Source organism: Littorina saxatilis, linkage group LG14 (assembly GCF_037325665.1).
Source record: "Littorina saxatilis isolate snail1 linkage group LG14, US_GU_Lsax_2.0, whole genome shotgun sequence".
Lineage (NCBI taxonomy): Eukaryota > Metazoa > Mollusca > Gastropoda > Littorinimorpha > Littorinidae > Littorina > Littorina saxatilis.
This window is the reverse complement of record NC_090258.1, coordinates 14,212,673-14,230,246: the sequence shown is the minus strand read 5'-3', so window position 1 is coordinate 14,230,246 and position 17,574 is coordinate 14,212,673. Positions and strand designations below refer to the sequence as shown.

Genomic DNA, 17,574 nt, shown 5'->3' with positions numbered 1-17,574 from the left:
TCATATAGACTGTTGGTGCTGCTAATGTTGTTGTGACTATTCTTCCTCTGTGTATTCTTTCTTAATCTTTTCTTCAGATTGCAGTTCTCCCATGCACCACATCGTCTATCAATGGAGTCTACAACATTGTCTGAGATGTGATTTGAGTACGAGAATGTCAAAATGATGAAGGTAAACTTTTAAACACATAGAGCTGAACAAACTGCTGAATTCAAATATACAATTACAGTCAACTTCCTTGTAAACGCCCAGTATCGAGCACACGCCCACCCCCTACTTTGGGTCAACAAACTCTGTATAGGGTATATAGGGTATAGTACCTTGTAATCACCCACCCCCACATCCAAAGGTGCAAAAAAACACCCGACAGTTTCTTTTTGTTTTTAATCCTCTTCACAAAATACAGAGATATTGGCCGAGTGAATAATGAATGACAAGAGGCTGCAATGCAGACATACCGCTGAGTTCATACATTGGCCACTGCAGTCTTTGGATAGCCATGTCAAAAGTGGACAAATATTTGAGAGACTCATCGAAGGTTTACGAGGTCGACCTTGGGGGATTTAAAGAGATCAAGTAAACTGACCTGTGTTTTTTTATTTTTTTTAAATTTTTTTATTTTTTTTATTTTATAAAACGTTGCTGTGTTTGACATGTATACATTTCCCCCCTCCCCCCTCTTTGATCAGGAAAACGGAACTGAATGCAGTTATGATGTTTCATTGTGCAAGTTTATGACTTTTGTCCCGACACAAGCGCTGCTGCTCGTAACGCTAGATATGCGAAGCAGATCTTCAGTCATAATTTTCTTTTGCGAGAGAGAGAAAATGTAAGTTTTACGCCCTCACGGCAAAGCCATTAGGGGCATGTTACACGGGAAAACCCGGCTTTGTATGAAAATAAAAAATAAAAATGCAGGGGGGGGGGGGGGGGGGGGGATGTAGACAGCTGGCTGCCGGCTGCTAGAGGAGACCTGAAATGGGCTAGGGACCGGGTTGGGTCGTCTTGGGTCAGTGCTGAAATGGTTACTTTATTGGTTGTTGGCCGAACGGACACCCGAGCTTCATATTGCGATATTTCTTTTGCGATATGAGCATTTGTTCTAAAACTATGGCACACAGGTGTTGCTTTGTTTAGGTTTCCATGTTCCATTCAGGCGAAGCACTTGCACACACACGAACGAGTGTGTCACATAGTGAGAAACATGAGGGTATAGACATGTTTTGCACATTAACAAATCCTACTATCATTCTCATAACCAGTGATCAAATACACGATTTTTCACGAGCCCCTACTTTTGAGCAAAATTAGTGCATACGGGGGATTGGCGAGTACAAGGTAGTTTACGGTACAGGTGTTTTTTTCATGCAAACAAAATTTTAACACTAAATGTCAGGGTATTTATCTCCATGCAGATTGTGAGGTTAAATTGCAGAGAGTTATTATGCAATGTGTGACTTGCATCGAGTTGTGTCGCTATGCAGAGTGTGACTTTTCTTGTTTAATTGCCGTACTATTAAATGGAAGATACTCAGATTAAAGAAAGTCTTACATTGGGAGGTAGGAATGTGCTTTTGCATGGTTTGTGACAAGACAAACTTTCCTTATAAGAGCTTAAAGATACATTCCATGACGTTTGAACCAAAATGTCAGCTATCATAGATCTCTCGAACTAAACAAAATGAGGGTAACCTTCTACCGGAACGCATACCAAAAGCTCTTTAGCTTGGTTACCACCCTTTCGAGGGCAGGTAATTTGAGTAGTTTTTTGACATCTAGCATATATGAGATCTTAGTCAATGCATCCCTCAGACAACCAGTGACACCGTTAATGACACATGAAGCAATAAGGTAACTATCAGATAACACTTGTATACACAAAATCCACTCGGACAAGATCAACAAAATCTTACGATCTTGTTAACTCATTGGAGACGTAATGTTTTAATCCTTTTTTGTTGTTGTTGAAAATGTGCTGAAAAAAGAAGATTACAGCTAGATCAAAACTCAAAAGTGTTCCAAATTACCCCTCCATTTGACCTGTGAACTCGCCACTGTGTTGACCTTTGTCATGCATAAGATATAGTTAATAATCACCAAATATTAACTAACTAGGTCAACAGGTCAAGAAATATTAAGCATTTTTGTGGGCTGCATTTGTTTCATTTGTGTCACCTTTTATGTTTATACTTTTGCAGGCTGGTGTGGAGTTCTGATGTTGCCAGGGCGATGGAAGACACATACATAAGACATATAAACAAGCTTCCCTGTGAAGTGTTTTGATCACAAATCACCATTATTTTACACATTTATGCATATCTATGCTCAGCTCAGACTTGTGCTTTGAAATTTGATGTTTAAGTACTAGCTAAAACCCTGAATAAAGTCTTCGCAGTACATGGAATGGGATCAAAAGTGTGTGTGTGTGTGTGTGTGTGTGTGTGTGTGTGTGTGTGTGTGTGTGTGTGTGTGAAAACAACATTCAAAAATGTGACCCTCCACCACGGAATGAGTCGCATGTCACCTCGCGCGGTTTTGCGCTAGGCTTAATATAAGTCTGGGGGGTGTCTGGTAACTGTCTGAGGGTCACCTTAGTCACAGGCTTATAACTCGAAAGGTTTTCGCTCTTTTCTAAAACGGTTTTCACCACTGGATAGAGCATTCAAAACTCTTTAGGAAAATGTAAAAATATAAAAATCATGCTAAGATGACATGCGACTCATTCCGTGGTGGAGGGTCACAAATGAGGGTGAGATAAAACATAAAAAAAGCTACAGCACAGATACTTTTTTGTTTTTTGTCTAGCGTCAAGGATGGATCAAGGGGGGGGGGGGGGTTCCTGTCACCCCCCCCCCCCCCCGGCCTGAACATGTATCTCCTCCAAGGGTGAAAATGAAATAAAAATCAATAAATCATGACAAATATTCGGAGAACGCGCCAGCTAGATTCCACATATTCTCATCTACATTTCAAAACGTCCAGACCCTAGCGCCCTCAACTAATGAACCCCTAACACAATTGGCCCCCCCCCCCCCCCCCCCCCCCCCAACCTGATACGGTCCGGCCATGAGCGTTCTATATCGTCCTCTTTAGAAACTTGTTGCGAGGTTGACTCACGTACGTTTCTATTTGCAAACATCCATAAAGTAATATTTTGTTAATCATGTTTAAAACATTTCTTCTGAGTAGAATGAAGCTAAATGAAACCACACACAAAATGAAAAAAACTAAATCTAAATCAAAGCCATATTGCGCGTAACATAAAGCAACAGTCTAACCGTCTGCAAGAGAGATTGTTAGTAGTAGATCTAAAAGAAAAGAATGGATTCCATGGAAGCTAGTGTAACTATGCACATTGAACATCTTTGAAGCTTCGGATATAACTCGATAAAACAAAAAAGAACCAAAACTTAAAACATGTCCCAACAGTTGTTAGTCCACCTCTCTCTTCACCCGACCCCCACACTCACATATTTTGTGTCTGAAAAGCTCTAAAACGCACTGGCACACACACACACACACACACACACTGACTTATACAGAGTCCATTTAGAAATATGTTCAGTAATTGCGATAAAAGACAAGACTTTTGTCTCCTTTGGTAAACATCACGGTGTTTTTTCCCGCCACTGCTTATCCACGTGTAACAATATTTCCCATCAGACAGCGCGAGTCAGTGGAGAAACTACGTCATATCATAGGGGAATCCCCTACCGGAGCAGGATCGGAGCAGCCTGCTCCGGAACCGGAGCTTGTGTGTGAGAGGGCAGGTGGAGAGCGGAGCAGGATCGGAGCAGCCTGCTCCGCTTGCTCCGCCTGTGTGTGAGCCCCCCTTTACTCAATTGTTATGGCGTACTTACGGTTGACACACAATCACTCACCCCTCAGTCTGACCCCAGCTTAAGCGGGGCTCACACACAGGCGGAGCAAGCGGAGCAGGCTGCTCCGATCCTGCTCCGCTCTCCACCTGCCCTCTCACACACAAGCTCCGGTTCCGGAGCAGGCTGCTCCGATCCTGCTCCGGTAGGGGATTCCCCTATGATATGACGTAGTTTCTCCACTCGCGCAGTCTGATGGGAAATATTTTTACACGTGGATAAGAAGTGGCGGGAAAAAAACACCGTGATGTTTACCAAAGGAGACAAAAGTCTTGTCTTTTATCGCAATTACTGAACATATTTCTAAATGGACTCTGTATAAGTCAGTGTGTGTGCGTGTGTGCCAGTGCGTTTTAGAGCTTTTCAGACACAAACTATGTGAGTGTGGGGGTCGGGTGAAGAGAGAGGTGGACTAACAACTGTTGGGACATGTTTTAAGTTTTGGTTCTTTTTTGTTTTATCGAGTTATATCCGAAGCTTCAAAGATATTGAATGTGTATAGTTACACTAGCTTCCATGGAATCCATTCTTTTTTATATTTAGTCAAGTTTTGACTAAATATTTTAACATCGAGGGGGAATCGAAACGAGGGTCGTGGTGTATGTGCGTGTGTGCGTGCGTGTGTGTGTGTGTGTGTGTGTAGAGCGATTCAGACTAAACTACTGGACCGATCTTTATGAAATTTGACATGAGAGTTCCTGGGTATGAAATCCCCGAACGTTTTTTTCATTTTTTTTTATAAATGTCTTTGATGACGTCATATCCGGCTTTTCGTGAAAGTTGAGGCGGCACTGTCAGGCCCTCATTTTTCAACCAAATTGGTTCAAATTTTGGTCAAGTAATCTTCGACGAAGCCCGGACTTCGGTATTGCATTTCAGCGTGGTGGCGTAAAAATTAATTAATGACTTTGGTCATTAAAAATCGGAAAATCGTAAAAAAAAATAAAAATTTATAAAACGATCCAAATTTACGTTTATCTTATTCTCCATCATTTGCTGATTCCAAAAACATATAAATATATTATATTCGGATTAAAAACAAGCTCTGAAAATTAAATATATAAAAATTATTATCAAAATTAAATTGTCCAAATCAATTTAAAAACACTTTCATCTTATTCCTTGTCGGTTCCTGATTCCAAACACATATAGATATGATATGTTTGGATTAAAAACACGCTCAGAAAGTTAAAACAAAGAGAGGTACAGAAAAGCGTGCTATCCTTCTTAGCGCAACTACTACCCCGCTCTTCTTGTCAATTTCACTGCCTTTGCCATGAGCGGTGGCCTGACGATGCTACGAGTAAAATGGCATTGCGTTTCATTCTGTGAGTTCGACAGCTACTTGACTAAATATTGTATTTTGGCCTTACGCGACTTGTTTTTAGATCTACTACTAACAATCTCTCTTGCAGACGGTTAGACTGTTGCTTTATGTTACGCGCAATATGGCTTTGATTTAGATTTAGTTTTTTTCATTTTGTGTGTGGTTTGATTTAGCTTCACTCTACTCAGAAGAAATGTTTTAAACATGATTAACAAAATATTACTTTATGGATGTTTGCAAATAGAAACGTACGTGTGTCAACAGCGCAACAAGTTTCTAAAGAGGACGATATAGAACGCTCATGGCCGGACCGTATCAGGTTGGGGGGGGCCCCAATTGTGTTAGGGGTTCATTAGTTGAGGGCGCTAGGGAGGTCTGGACGTTTTGAAATGTAGATGAGAATATGTGGAATCTAGCTGGCGCGTTCTCAGAATATTTGTCATGATTTATTGATTTTTATTTTATTTTCACCCTTGGAAAATACATGTTCAGGCCGGGGGGGGGGGGGGGTGACAGGAACCCCCCCTGGATCCGTCCTTGACGCTAGACAAAAAAGTATCTGTGCTGTAGCTTTTTTTATGTTTTATCTCACCCTCATTTTTGAATGTTGTTTTCACACACACACACACACACACACACACACACACACACACACACACACACACACACACACACTTTTGATCCCATTCCATGTATTGCGAAGACTTTATTCAGGGTTTTAGCTAGTACTTAAACATCCAATTTCAAAGCACAAGTCTGAGCTGAGAATAGATATGCATAAATGTGTAAAATAATGGTGATTTGTGATCAAAACACTTCACAGGGAAGCTTGTTTATATGTCTTATGTATGTGTCTTCCATCGCCCTGGCAACATCAGAACTCCACACCAGCCTGCAAAAGTATAAACATAAAGGGTGACACAAATGAAACAAATGCAGCCCATAAAAATGCTTAATACTTCTTGACCTGTTGACCTAGTTAGTTAATATTTGGCGATTATTAACTATATCTTATGCATGACAAAGGTCAACACAGTGGCGAGTTCACAGGTCAAATGGAGGGGTAATTTGGAACACTTTTGAGTTTTGATCTAGCTGTAATCTTCTTTTTTCAGCACATTTTCAACCAAAAAAAAAAGGACTAAAACATTACGTCTCCAATGATTTAACAAGATCGTAAGATTTTGTTGATCTTGTCCGAGTGGATTTTGTGTATACAAGTGTTATCTGATAGTTACCTTATTGCTTCATGTGTCATTAACGGTGTAACTGGTTGTCTGAGGGATGCATTGACTAAGATCTCATATATGTTAGATGTCGAAAAACTACTCAAATTACCTGCCCTCGAAAGGGTGGTAACCAAGCTAACAAAAAGACGCCATAGGAAATTAAGTAGCGTGGAAGGATGGGAGGGTATAAACTATGAGAATTGGGTAAGTATATTAATTATACGAACATTTATTATTGACATTTTCATTTAAATTACATAGTTTATACCCTCCAAAACTAACACTCTTAAATTCTTTAATGCTTAAATCGGGTTAATTAGTGTACGGCTCCATATAAAACCCGAAACGGTTGAGTCTATCCCCGAATTCGGATCCTTTTTGGAAAGAGCCCAAAAGACAGACCATTTCACCTACAACCTTGTAACTTTTGGTATTGGTCATACCTAAGCTGAAATTAATGTACAGCAAATATACAGTGCAAAATGCCGTTAACGGTCTTGCAGGCAACTCAGTTAGCTATCCTGCCTATGCAACTGACTCACGAAGTCTCGCACACAGATAAACAAATGAGGGAAGGGGCCTGTGTCGTCTTCAACCAATAAACACACACACACACACACAACCACAACCACACATACACACACTGTTACACGACACTTGAGATTGCCACAAGTTCTCAAACGCCGTATAGTTGTGTTCTTTTATTCTACGTCGCCCGTCTTCGCAGCAACAGAAAACAACTCGTCAAATTGAGTTCGAGGATTTATTCAGCATTCAATACATACAACTGCACATCTAGCAGAACTCAAATAGAAGCTTTTTTAACATTCAAATCGCGCTGGCATATATAGTAAATACTCAATCTCGAGAATATTCCAGACCGAACACGATACAACTACATTATACGAGCCGTGCATGGACTAAACTAGCGACATTCTCTTATGACGTACATCAAAAAGCGCCGACGCACTTAATCCGAACGAACGCCACGAACTCACACTAAATCAGCATGGTAAACAACCTGTTTTGACAGGACTAGAAAGTTCACCTGCATTCTCGTTCAAGCATAAATACCGTGTTTACAAAATATAACATCGGCACCCTCCCACAAAGTAAAAACAAGTCAACTACATGCAACACACAAAACCGAACCAAAGCTCAGCAACGGTAGCGCTTCCTAACATTACCCCCAACACCAGAAGAAATTTACCTAATTTCTTTCAATCATTGAAACGCTACCTGTACACATACTATGTATACATATACAGATTGAAATCCAGGTATGTACATTAGTCTGTTGGAGAATGAACACAGTTTTACTCACATACTCGGCTGAGAAAATCTGCTCCAACATTGTCTGAACCTTTGATCGATTCCACTCGCATATCAAAGTTCTGCAAGTACATCACCCACCTCATGATACGATTATTCACAAACTTCGCAGAGTTCAGGTAGGTGAGGGGTTTGTGATCAGTCTGAAGCACGAATTTCACCCCTTGGAGGTAGAGTTCAAATTTCTTGATTCCCCACACGATGGCTAAACACTCTTTCTCCATGGTCGAGTAGTTCTTCTCGGCTCCTGACAGCTTCTTGCTGGCATAGCTGACCGGAAACGGTTTACCTCCATGTTCTTGCATCAGCATGGCGCCGATCCCTTCGTCCGATGCGTCTGTACGCAAGATGAACTCTTTGGCAGTATCAGGAAGGCGTAGCACCGGGTCTCGTGACATCAGGTCGCGCACGGTCTGGTATGCCTTCTCCTGAGCTGGTCCCCAGAGTATTCGGTTGGGGCATCCTTTTCGGGTCATGTCCGACAAAGGCGCCGTTATGGCGGCGAAGTTTGGAATGAACTCTCTGTAGTACCCAGCCAATCCAAGGAAGGATCGCACCTGCTTCTTGGTTTCAGGACGTGGCGCATTGAGGATCTTGGTGACGTTTTCCAACAAAAGCCCCTTTTGACCTTCCTTCAGTGAATGACCTATGAAGTCAACGTTGTCGGTCCCCAAAATGCACTTGCTGGGTCTCACGGTCAGATTGGCTTTTGTCAGGCGGGAAAACAGTTCCCTCAAAGTCTCCAGATGCTCCGCAAAGGTCTCCGTGTGGACTAGCAGATCATCCCAGTAGTACACAACATTCTTCATTCCTTTGAGCATTTTTCGCATTCCCCTCGTAAGGGTAGCACCACTGTTCACCATGCCAAAAGGCATCCGCAGGCACTCATACGTTCCGTCTGGAGTTGCAAAGGCAGTCTTTGGTATGTCCTCTTCGCGCACAGGAATCTGCCAATATCCCTTGCTGAGATCGATCTTCGAGAAGATCTTACTGCCAGTTAACTGTCGGAATAGATCAGTTGCCGTCGGCATTGGTTCAGGGTCAAACACGGTGATCTTATTGACTTTCCTGAAGTCAATGCATACCCTGTTTGTGCCGTCTTTCTTCTTGACCACAACAACGGGAGATGAGTAAGGGGATGATGACTCACGGATGACCCCCATCTTCAACATGCTGTCAATGTCCTTCTTCAAGGATTCCCGAGCCTGAAACGGGATAGGGTATGGTTTTGAGCGAACAGGAACGTCAGATGTGAGGTGGACTTCATGTTCGACCAAGGACGTAGAGCCTGGAACATCAGAGAACCTATGGGTGAAGTCGCCCATAAAATCATGCAGCTCCTTCTGCTGGTCTTCCGTCAGGTCAGGTCCTAACTTGACGTCATCCACTCCCTCTTTCTTGTGGAGGTCTCCCAACTCCAGTAGTTCCTCACCATCGAACTCGTCTAGTTCGGCTGGTTCTTCCGCACTTGCTGCGACCTGTACTGCTTCCGGAGGTCTCTCCACATACAGTTTCAGGAGGTTAGCGTGGTAGATCTTGGACTTCTTGCCGACATTCACCTTGTAGTCGTTGATCCCTACCACGGCCTCAACCTCGTATGGGCCTTTCCACTGCATCAGTAGTTTGTTGTGATCAGTGGGAAGCAGTATCAGCACTTTGTTTCCTGGTGTAAACTTCCTGTTTACGGCTTTGCGGTCGTAGTAGTGCTTTCCACTATCCTGAGACTTTCTCAAGTTTTCTCTCGCAATCTCGAGAGTCTCCTCCAGTTTCTCTCGCAACTCGAACACGTACTGGTAACTGTTCTTCACTTCAGGTGTGTCCACATCTTTCGTCCACAATTCCTTTAGTATCTGCATCGGGCCTCTCACGGTCCGCCCGTACATCAGCTCGAACGGGGAGAATCCAGTGGACTCTTGTGGCACCTCCCTGTATGCAAACAGCAAGGCATTGATGTAGCGATGCCACTGCCTTGGCTGCTCACTGCATAGTTTCTTCAGCGTGGACTTCAGCGTCGCATTGAATTTTTCGACCAGCCCATTGCACATCGGGTGATAGGGTGTCGTAGTCAAGTGACGAATGCTCAGCAGCCTGTTGACCTCTTCCATGCATTCAGAGACAAACTGTGTCCCCAGGTCTGTGAGGATCTCTTCAGGAACCCCAATTCTGCTGAAAATGTCCACAAGTGCCTCGGCAACAGTCTCGGTGTCAATTTTCTTCAGAGGCACGGCTTCTGGGTACCTGGTTGCATAGTCTACCAGGGTCAGTACCCAACGATGACCCGCTTCACTTGGCGGTTTGATCTCGCCGATGAGGTCAATGGCCACCCTCTTGAAAGGTCGGTCGATCAAAGGCATCTTCTGCAACGGCACTTTCGGGACCCTTCCTCGAGGTATGGTTTTCTGGCAAATATCGCACGATCGGCAGAATCGAGTCACATCTGCATGCATTCCTGGCCAGTAAAACGCAGCCTGGATTCTGTCCGATGTCTTCTTGACACCCAGGTGACCTCCCATAATAGAGTCGTGGGCCACCTCCATCACCTGGCGCCTAAGTGGTTGAGGCACCAGAACTTGACGTAATGGCTTCCCACCGTTGACTCTCGGGTGCTGGAACACTCTGTACAGGATCTTGGCCTTTACTTCAAAGTGCACAGTGCCTTCGCCCTTAGTCATCTCCTTGACAGGACGACTCCTGTACTTTGTCAAGGTCAAATCAGCTTCCTGTAGCTGAATCAGCCGATCCCTGTCCACGACAGCAGTAGCAGAACTGTTGGTGACCCTGAGTGGCGTAGTTGTTTTGTCCTTCTTCGCCTGGGCTCTGGTCGTCACAGCGCTTACAACCTGCGGCTGGTCGCGGCGATGCACAGTTGCTCTGTCATCTCGTAACAGTTCGCTGACATCTTCATTCGCGAATGGCAGTGGGTCTTCCTCCTCAGCAGCAGGCTGAGCTGAGCCCATTCTCCATTCGAAATCAGGGTCATCAGGACGTCTCGCACCCCCAATGTTCCCAATTAGTAGATCGTACAAGGGCTTCTTCAGGCAGACGGCCTCAACTTCTCCGGTGAAGTATGGAGTATCGATCTGGATTTTTACCACTGGTGCCTTCACGCATTTGCTGTCAGCCATGAGCGTCCACTTGAAGTCACCAGTGAACTTCTCTGTTGGCACCAGATCCTCTTTGACAATGACTCCATTGCAGCCCGAATCTCTGAGAACAGTCACTTCCTGCTTCTCAACAAATCCCTTCGACACGGGCATGTTCGACACTGACACAGCTGCGCTGGCGACGACAGAGATTGACCTGCCATTGGCGAGTAGAAGCTGGCCATCAGATATACATTCTTCCACGTCCGATGGTGTAGCCACTTGCTCGGCAGCCCTTGGAAGTATGACGCTGCTCGCACATACTTGTTGGTTCGAGCCACTCGTTTGCCTCTTGTTGTCGTAATATCTCCGTCGATGTTCTTGCGCTTTGTCATTGACATGTCCGTTATTTTTCTTTTGGGGACAGTTGGCGACTCGGTGGCCCTTGGCATTGCAAAGGAAACACGTTATGTTCTGCCCTTCATTGGATGATGGTGCGGACTCAGTTTGTCCCTTGGCAGGTTGGTTTCCCTGGTTCCCGCTCTTCTGGAAAGGTTTTGATGACTTTGACGTCCCCAGGGTCCTTCCATGAGCAATGAGATAACGCTCAGCAGCATCAGTAATGTCCTTCAAACCCCGCAGTTTTTGCTCTTCCAAGCGGGTCGCCAGGTCCTTCGGGCATGCATTAAGGAACTGCTCCTTCACGATCAAGTCCCGCAGACTCTCGTATGACTGCTCTTCACCTGATAACTCCACCCACTTCTGCAGGTATGACGACAGGCGCTCCACAAACTGGCTCGGTGTCTCTCCAGACAATGGCTGGCATTCGCGGAAGCGTTGACGGTAGCCCCTTTCAGTGAAGTTGTAGCAACGCAACAGAGCTTCCTTCAGTACATCATAGTCTCTGGCGTCATCGTTTGAGAGTCTAGTGTAGACCTCAAGTGCTGCCCCAGTCAAATGTGCGCTGAGTTGAATCGCCCAGTCGTCGCGCTGCCATCTAGCACTCTCAGCGAACCTCTCGAATCTTGCAAGGTAGCAGTCGATCTGGTCCTTCCCGTCAGCGAATGCTGGAAGTTTCGGTGCCCTGTGTAGCATTTGCTGCTGGTTATCTCTTTGGCGTGGTGCCTCGTGCTCAGTTTGAACACGCACCATTTCTGTCTGAAGCTCTAAGCGCTTGGTCTCCATTTCTATCTGGAGCTCTAAGCGTTTCAGCTCCATTTGCTTTTCTTCACGCTGCGCTTGTCTTTCTTCACGCTGTGCTTCTCTTTCTTTTTCTTCACGCTGCGCTCGTCTTTCTTCACGCTCACGCTGCGCTTGTCTTTCTTCCCGCTCACGCTGCGCTTGTCTTTCTTTTTCTTCTCGCTGCGCTTGTCTTTCTTCACGCTCACGCTGCGCTTGTCTTTCTTCACGCTGCGCTAGCAGTTGTGTCTGGGACTCGACGAACTCCGTCAGCTGCTTGCCTTTCAGTCCCAGTTCAACTCCTTTTGCCCAGAATTCAGCCATTCTGGTCTTTTCCGGTGCGTTCGTCTGTATTCTTTCACAGCCACGAACGTAGACGAATGTAGTCTTCTAAAAGAACACAGTCTCTACTGCACCTCCGATGCTTCTCTCGTCGCTGTTCACCTTCGTAGACGCAGGCTGCCACCCTCCTCGTCTAACGTGACGGCGCACTCTGCTCACGATACGTACACGACGTACCCCAGTCGTATTTCGTAGTATTAATGCACTAGCTCCGCGACGAAGTCCGTCTCGTCCAAACGGCAGCTAACCTCTGTAATCCCGATACACTCCGGCGTCGCTCACCGTATCGAGCTGCGGCGATTACCAAACTCTTCCCACAGTCACACCGAATCCACGGTTCCGTAGTCTCAATACTGATCCCTCAGGATACACCCGATTGATGGCTACCTCCTGTGACTGTCTTGACGCTGGAAAACCCTTGGCGTTAAACGTAGATCCTTGGCTTGGCCCCCAATTGTTACACGACACTTGAGATTGCCACAAGTTCTCAAACGCCGTATAGTTGTGTTCTTTTATTCTACGTCGCCCGTCTTCGCAGCAACAGAAAACAACTCGTCAAATTGAGTTCGAGGATTTATTCAGCATTCAATACATACAACTGCACATCTAGCAGAACTCAAATAGAAGCTTTTTTAACATTCAAATCGCGCTGGCATATATAGTAAATACTCAATCTCGAGAATATTCCAGACCGAACACGATACAACTACATTATACGAGCCGTGCATGGACTAAACTAGCGACATTCTCTTATGACGTACATCAAAAAGCGCCGACGCACTTAATCCGAACGAACGCCACGAACTCACACTAAATCAGCATGGTAAACAACCTGTTTTGACAGGACTAGAAAGTTCACCTGCATTCTCGTTCAAGCATAAATACCGTGTTTACAAAATATAACATCGGCACCCTCCCACAAAGTAAAAACAAGTCAACTACATGCAACACACAAAACCGAACCAAAGCTCAGCAACGGTAGCGCTTCCTAACACACACACACACGCGCGCGTGCACTAAAGATGAATATTGCATATGCATAATGCAGAAGAAGACAACTTAATCTGATAATCTATAGATGTAGTGACTGGTGCAATATTTAACGAATTTAAAAGGACGACTCTGAAATGTATCATGTGAACCAACTTCTCAATAAACTAAATGAAGACCAGTTTAAAAAGTTACCTGTTTCATTTTGGAATGTTTTTGGTCCCATCACATCTCTGATGTACACTCCATAGACGCACTGTAGTAATAAAAAAAAACTGTTTAAGGAGAAAAAAGATTATGCAGGCAGGAAGAACAGTAAGAACAACAGAATCAGCAGCAACATTCACTAATCTTACTCCACATAACACATAACACTGAATCTCAGTGAAGAGTTAGTGATCCAAATATTTTAATTAGGCCAAAAAAAAAATAGGTCTGTTTACGGTAACCCGACCGACCCTAGTTTTTTCGCGCGACCCTAGACTTTTTTTTGGCATTTGGGGGGAAAAAAAAAAAATTCTTGTTTTTTTGGCAAAATAACGTAAAAATATGGTTTTTGGAGAAAAAAAAAATAAAAAATAAAAAAAAATCCCGACCTACCGACCCTATTTTTTTGGCCTATGTTACCGTAAACAGACCTTTTTTTTTTTTTGGCCTTAAACAGAGAGACACAGAGAGATTGAGAAAGAGACAACAGCTATGTGCATGTGCGTGTGTGTTTGTGTGTGTGTGTGTGTGTGTGTGAGGGGAAATTTAGTCATTGAAAACTAATCACTTTCTACTCTTCAATATCAACAGTCATAGACATAAGATTAAGAGCCACTGGGAAAGTTGGACATGAACATGTATATGTTGCAGGTGAGGAGGGGGGGGGGGGCTGGAGGGTCTTTGTTGTTTGTAGATTATAACTTTAATAGCACAAATTCCTGTTTTGTAACACTGTAATGTATAAGTAGAAATGACTGTGGAATAACTTTCTTCTGTTAATATCAGTATGATTATTTGCAAAGTTACCCGGATCATTGTGGCATCCTCTTAATCCTATCACGTCTGAGACTTTAGTAGACGTGCCTGTAGAGGGAAGGGATGGGGGAAGGGGGTGGAGGGTGGGCATAGAGAGTGTCGGTGTAATATGAAGGAGGGAGGGGAGAACCATTGGTAAATAAAACTCTTATAATATCAACAGTTCTGAAACTATTTGAGCACGAGTTTCCCATTACCACACAAAGGTGCAGATAGCAACAGATGTTACACCGAGAGTGGGGGGGGGGGGGGGGGGGGGGACTTTTAGAGGGTTAGTTGTTGGACTGTAGTATCTGAATAGCAGTGCTATGGGGTGAGGGTGGTGCTGGGGCGGAGTATGTATCGTATGTAACTTGAATTGGATATTAATAAGCATGATCACTCAGACTAGAGCTAAAAACGGTGTTAATCTTCACAGACATTACATAATATGAATTCACAAGCACGTACCTTTTGTTTTGCCCTTGAGTTTGGTAGAAGGCAATATTGAGTGTCGAACACAAGTTGCATTGATCACTGACACTGCGTCACCCTGCGGTCAATCTCCTCTGATCTGCAGATTGCACCTGCACAAACCCAAACAATGTTATGATCGCAAAAAGCCTGCATAGCCAATGGATCTAAGAACACAAACACTCGATGGATCTAATTAGAGAGTCTGCAAACGAGTCATTTTACGTTGGAAATTCAATGTGACAATCTGTCAGTCAATGAAGCAGATAGATCTGTCCCTGCGATTGTTTTTTGCAAGCAGATACATGTTTGAACTTCACTTATCCCGTTATCATTCAACAAATTGATATCTTGCATGATGAATTTTGTGCCGAAGAGCTGAACAAACAATCAAAATCAAGCAAGTGGTACATTCAGAAGACAAACTTCAGTCGCAAAAAACAAACTGACGAGAAAAATGCTGTATTGATTTCGGCCAAACCAACGCATTTGCATACCGAAGTCATTCCTCCTTTGATTCCAATCATTGTACATGATCTTAATGCAAAAATATATACGAAAACAAGCTGATCAAAATGAGTAACATTGCACCTACCTGCATTGACTGTAGTCTACTGCAAAAGCGAAGGTCGTCTGCGACTGGAGATTTCGAAGTTGAACAGCAGCGTTTCTTCACACTCAGCTGTTGGCTTCCTCGGAAAAGTGAAAAGCGTGACTTGAAATCTAGCGGAAACCACATTCTATCTTTCCGTTTCGGCATTCTTGTGTAAAATCCATGAAAAAGTTCTTTCGAAAAAGGCGGCCGTCGTTATTTGGGATGCCACCTAGTGTCACACTACTATTTCCGGAGAAAGTGATGAGCGCGCTGATTGGCTGCACCGCTGCACCGGAGCCAAAAAATAGAAACGTGTCCTATTCCTTGCTCCGCTCCGCACACACCACTTTCTCCACTCCTGCAACGGAAGTAGCGTCATCTCTCCGCCTGGTGCAGCCTACTCCACCCTTGCTCCGCTTGCTCCACCTGTGTGTGAGCCCCGCTTTAGCACCACTTTTCTTCACACTTGACAGAAGACGTTTGTGTGGCACGAGATTTCTGCAGCACACTGGTTCTGGATAAATCCAGTTCCGAAAACGTTCCGAATATCTCCTGCCGATGATCAGAAGCAACAAAGGCGTTTGCAACGTTAATCATGTTGAGCGAGTCCGTTCTGGCTTTATGTACATGGAGGATCATCAAATGATTCAATCGCGCCTCATCCATTCTTGACCTGAGGTAGTTTTTCAGGCGCCTCATGGCACTAAAGGACCGCTCATTGACAGCATTTGTTGCTGGCATGACAATGATCAGTTTGATCAGAATGACGACCTGAGACAGAAGCGAGATCTCAGCCTTGGACAAGATCTTGAAATATCCCACAATGTCTGACAAAAGGCAATCGGTGTCAGGATAAGCTGTTCTGATCTGAATTGCTAACGTCTGCAGTTGAGCTCTCAAGTTGGGGACATTAAAGTCAGAGCATTTCGCCAGTTCTATTTCAAAACTTTCCCCTTTTGCACCTTTCAAAAGAACCTGTTCTAATGTTGCATACATCTCAAAATCGTCTTGCGCAAAACGATCTTTCAAGCAGGAGGCCAAAACATCAATAGCTTCAAAGTAGATCATCCTGTAGTGATCTTCCACACTGCTTGGGAAATGATGACTTGCAGGAGCATCCCCAGCTTCCATCCATTGAGGGACCCTTCTTTGGCGGGGTAGGGTTGGTTGATTTACGCCAGCATCTCCAGCCAGCTTCAGGGTCTTCTTCCAGAAAAGAGAAAATGTTGCATCACATCTCAGCGACAACAAAGTTTCAACTGTCATTCGGGCTATTTTCTGCGCCTGTGCAGCAGACATTTCTTGAGCCTGGAGAGTTGCGCTGAGATTGTCACTGTGACGAAGAAGTGTTTCTCCAAGAGTCACCCCAAAAAAGAAATCAAATTCCTCCATATGTCTGTTCACACCTCTGATTCTTGCTTTCATTTCTGTTTCCTTGCAGTTGTCAAGTGACCATTCCCACAGTTTCTGAAGATTAGAATAGTTCTGGAGAACACTGTCCAATGTCTTGCCTCGAACAGTCCACCTGGTTGGGCAAAATGGAAGAATTCCAGGCGCATGCTTTCCCTCCTCGTCGTAACTCATTTCTGTTTTCATTTTCTGCAGATGAGTATCCCTTTTTGGTGATTTCTTCACAAGCTTTGTTATCTCCTTGACAGTATCGTGCGCATCCTTAACAACTTTGACCTGCTGGATGCTGTCGGAGCATGCTAAGTTTGTGGCATGACCATAACAATGTGTATACAATGCCCGTGGCTCCAGCCTTTTCATTTGAGCGGCAACGCCATTCTTTTGACTGGCCATTGTGTCACAGCCGTCGTAACACTGCCCTCGCATTTTAGCGAAAGGCAAGTCCATGCTCTTGATAGCCGATTTTATTTGGTCCCCCATACTGTGCCAAATATTTCACACACAGAATATACAAAACATTTCTTACCTCCATTGTTTCTCATGGGAGCAGACGGACGAAGAAGCAATTTCCACTAAATTGGCGCCAATACTTTTATGGCCTGACGGAACTCGTCACGTGTGACGTTCTCGTCAAAATAAGACGTCATCCTATTCCAGCAGTTGACCAAGACTAACACACACAAAAAAAACCCAAAAAAACCGACCTTATGCCATCGCGTGAATACTACGTGGG

At 44.3% G+C, this 17,574-nt stretch overlaps 2 long non-coding RNA genes across 4 annotated transcripts; one reads left to right on the top strand and one right to left on the bottom strand.

The window, feature by feature from the left end:
* LOC138947162 (uncharacterized) lies at positions 1–2,404 on the top strand. Its single transcript, XR_011449577.1, has 2 exons — positions 1–171; positions 2,199–2,404. It is a non-coding gene; the product is annotated as an uncharacterized lncRNA (long non-coding RNA).
* Positions 2,405–5,896: 3,492 nt separating this feature from the next.
* LOC138947161 (uncharacterized) lies at positions 5,897–15,831 on the bottom strand. 3 transcript variants are annotated; one of them, XR_011449575.1, is made up of 4 exons: positions 15,432–15,831; positions 14,834–14,949; positions 13,556–13,616; positions 5,897–6,097 (listed from the first exon to the last, which is right to left on the bottom strand). It is a non-coding gene; the product is annotated as an uncharacterized lncRNA (long non-coding RNA). The 3 variants fall into 3 exon arrangements; XR_011449576.1 differs by lacking the exon at positions 15,432–15,831 and adding an exon at positions 15,334–15,368; XR_011449574.1 differs by lacking the exon at positions 15,432–15,831 and having other exon boundaries at positions 14,834–15,044.
* Positions 15,832–17,574: the final 1,743 nt, after the last annotated feature.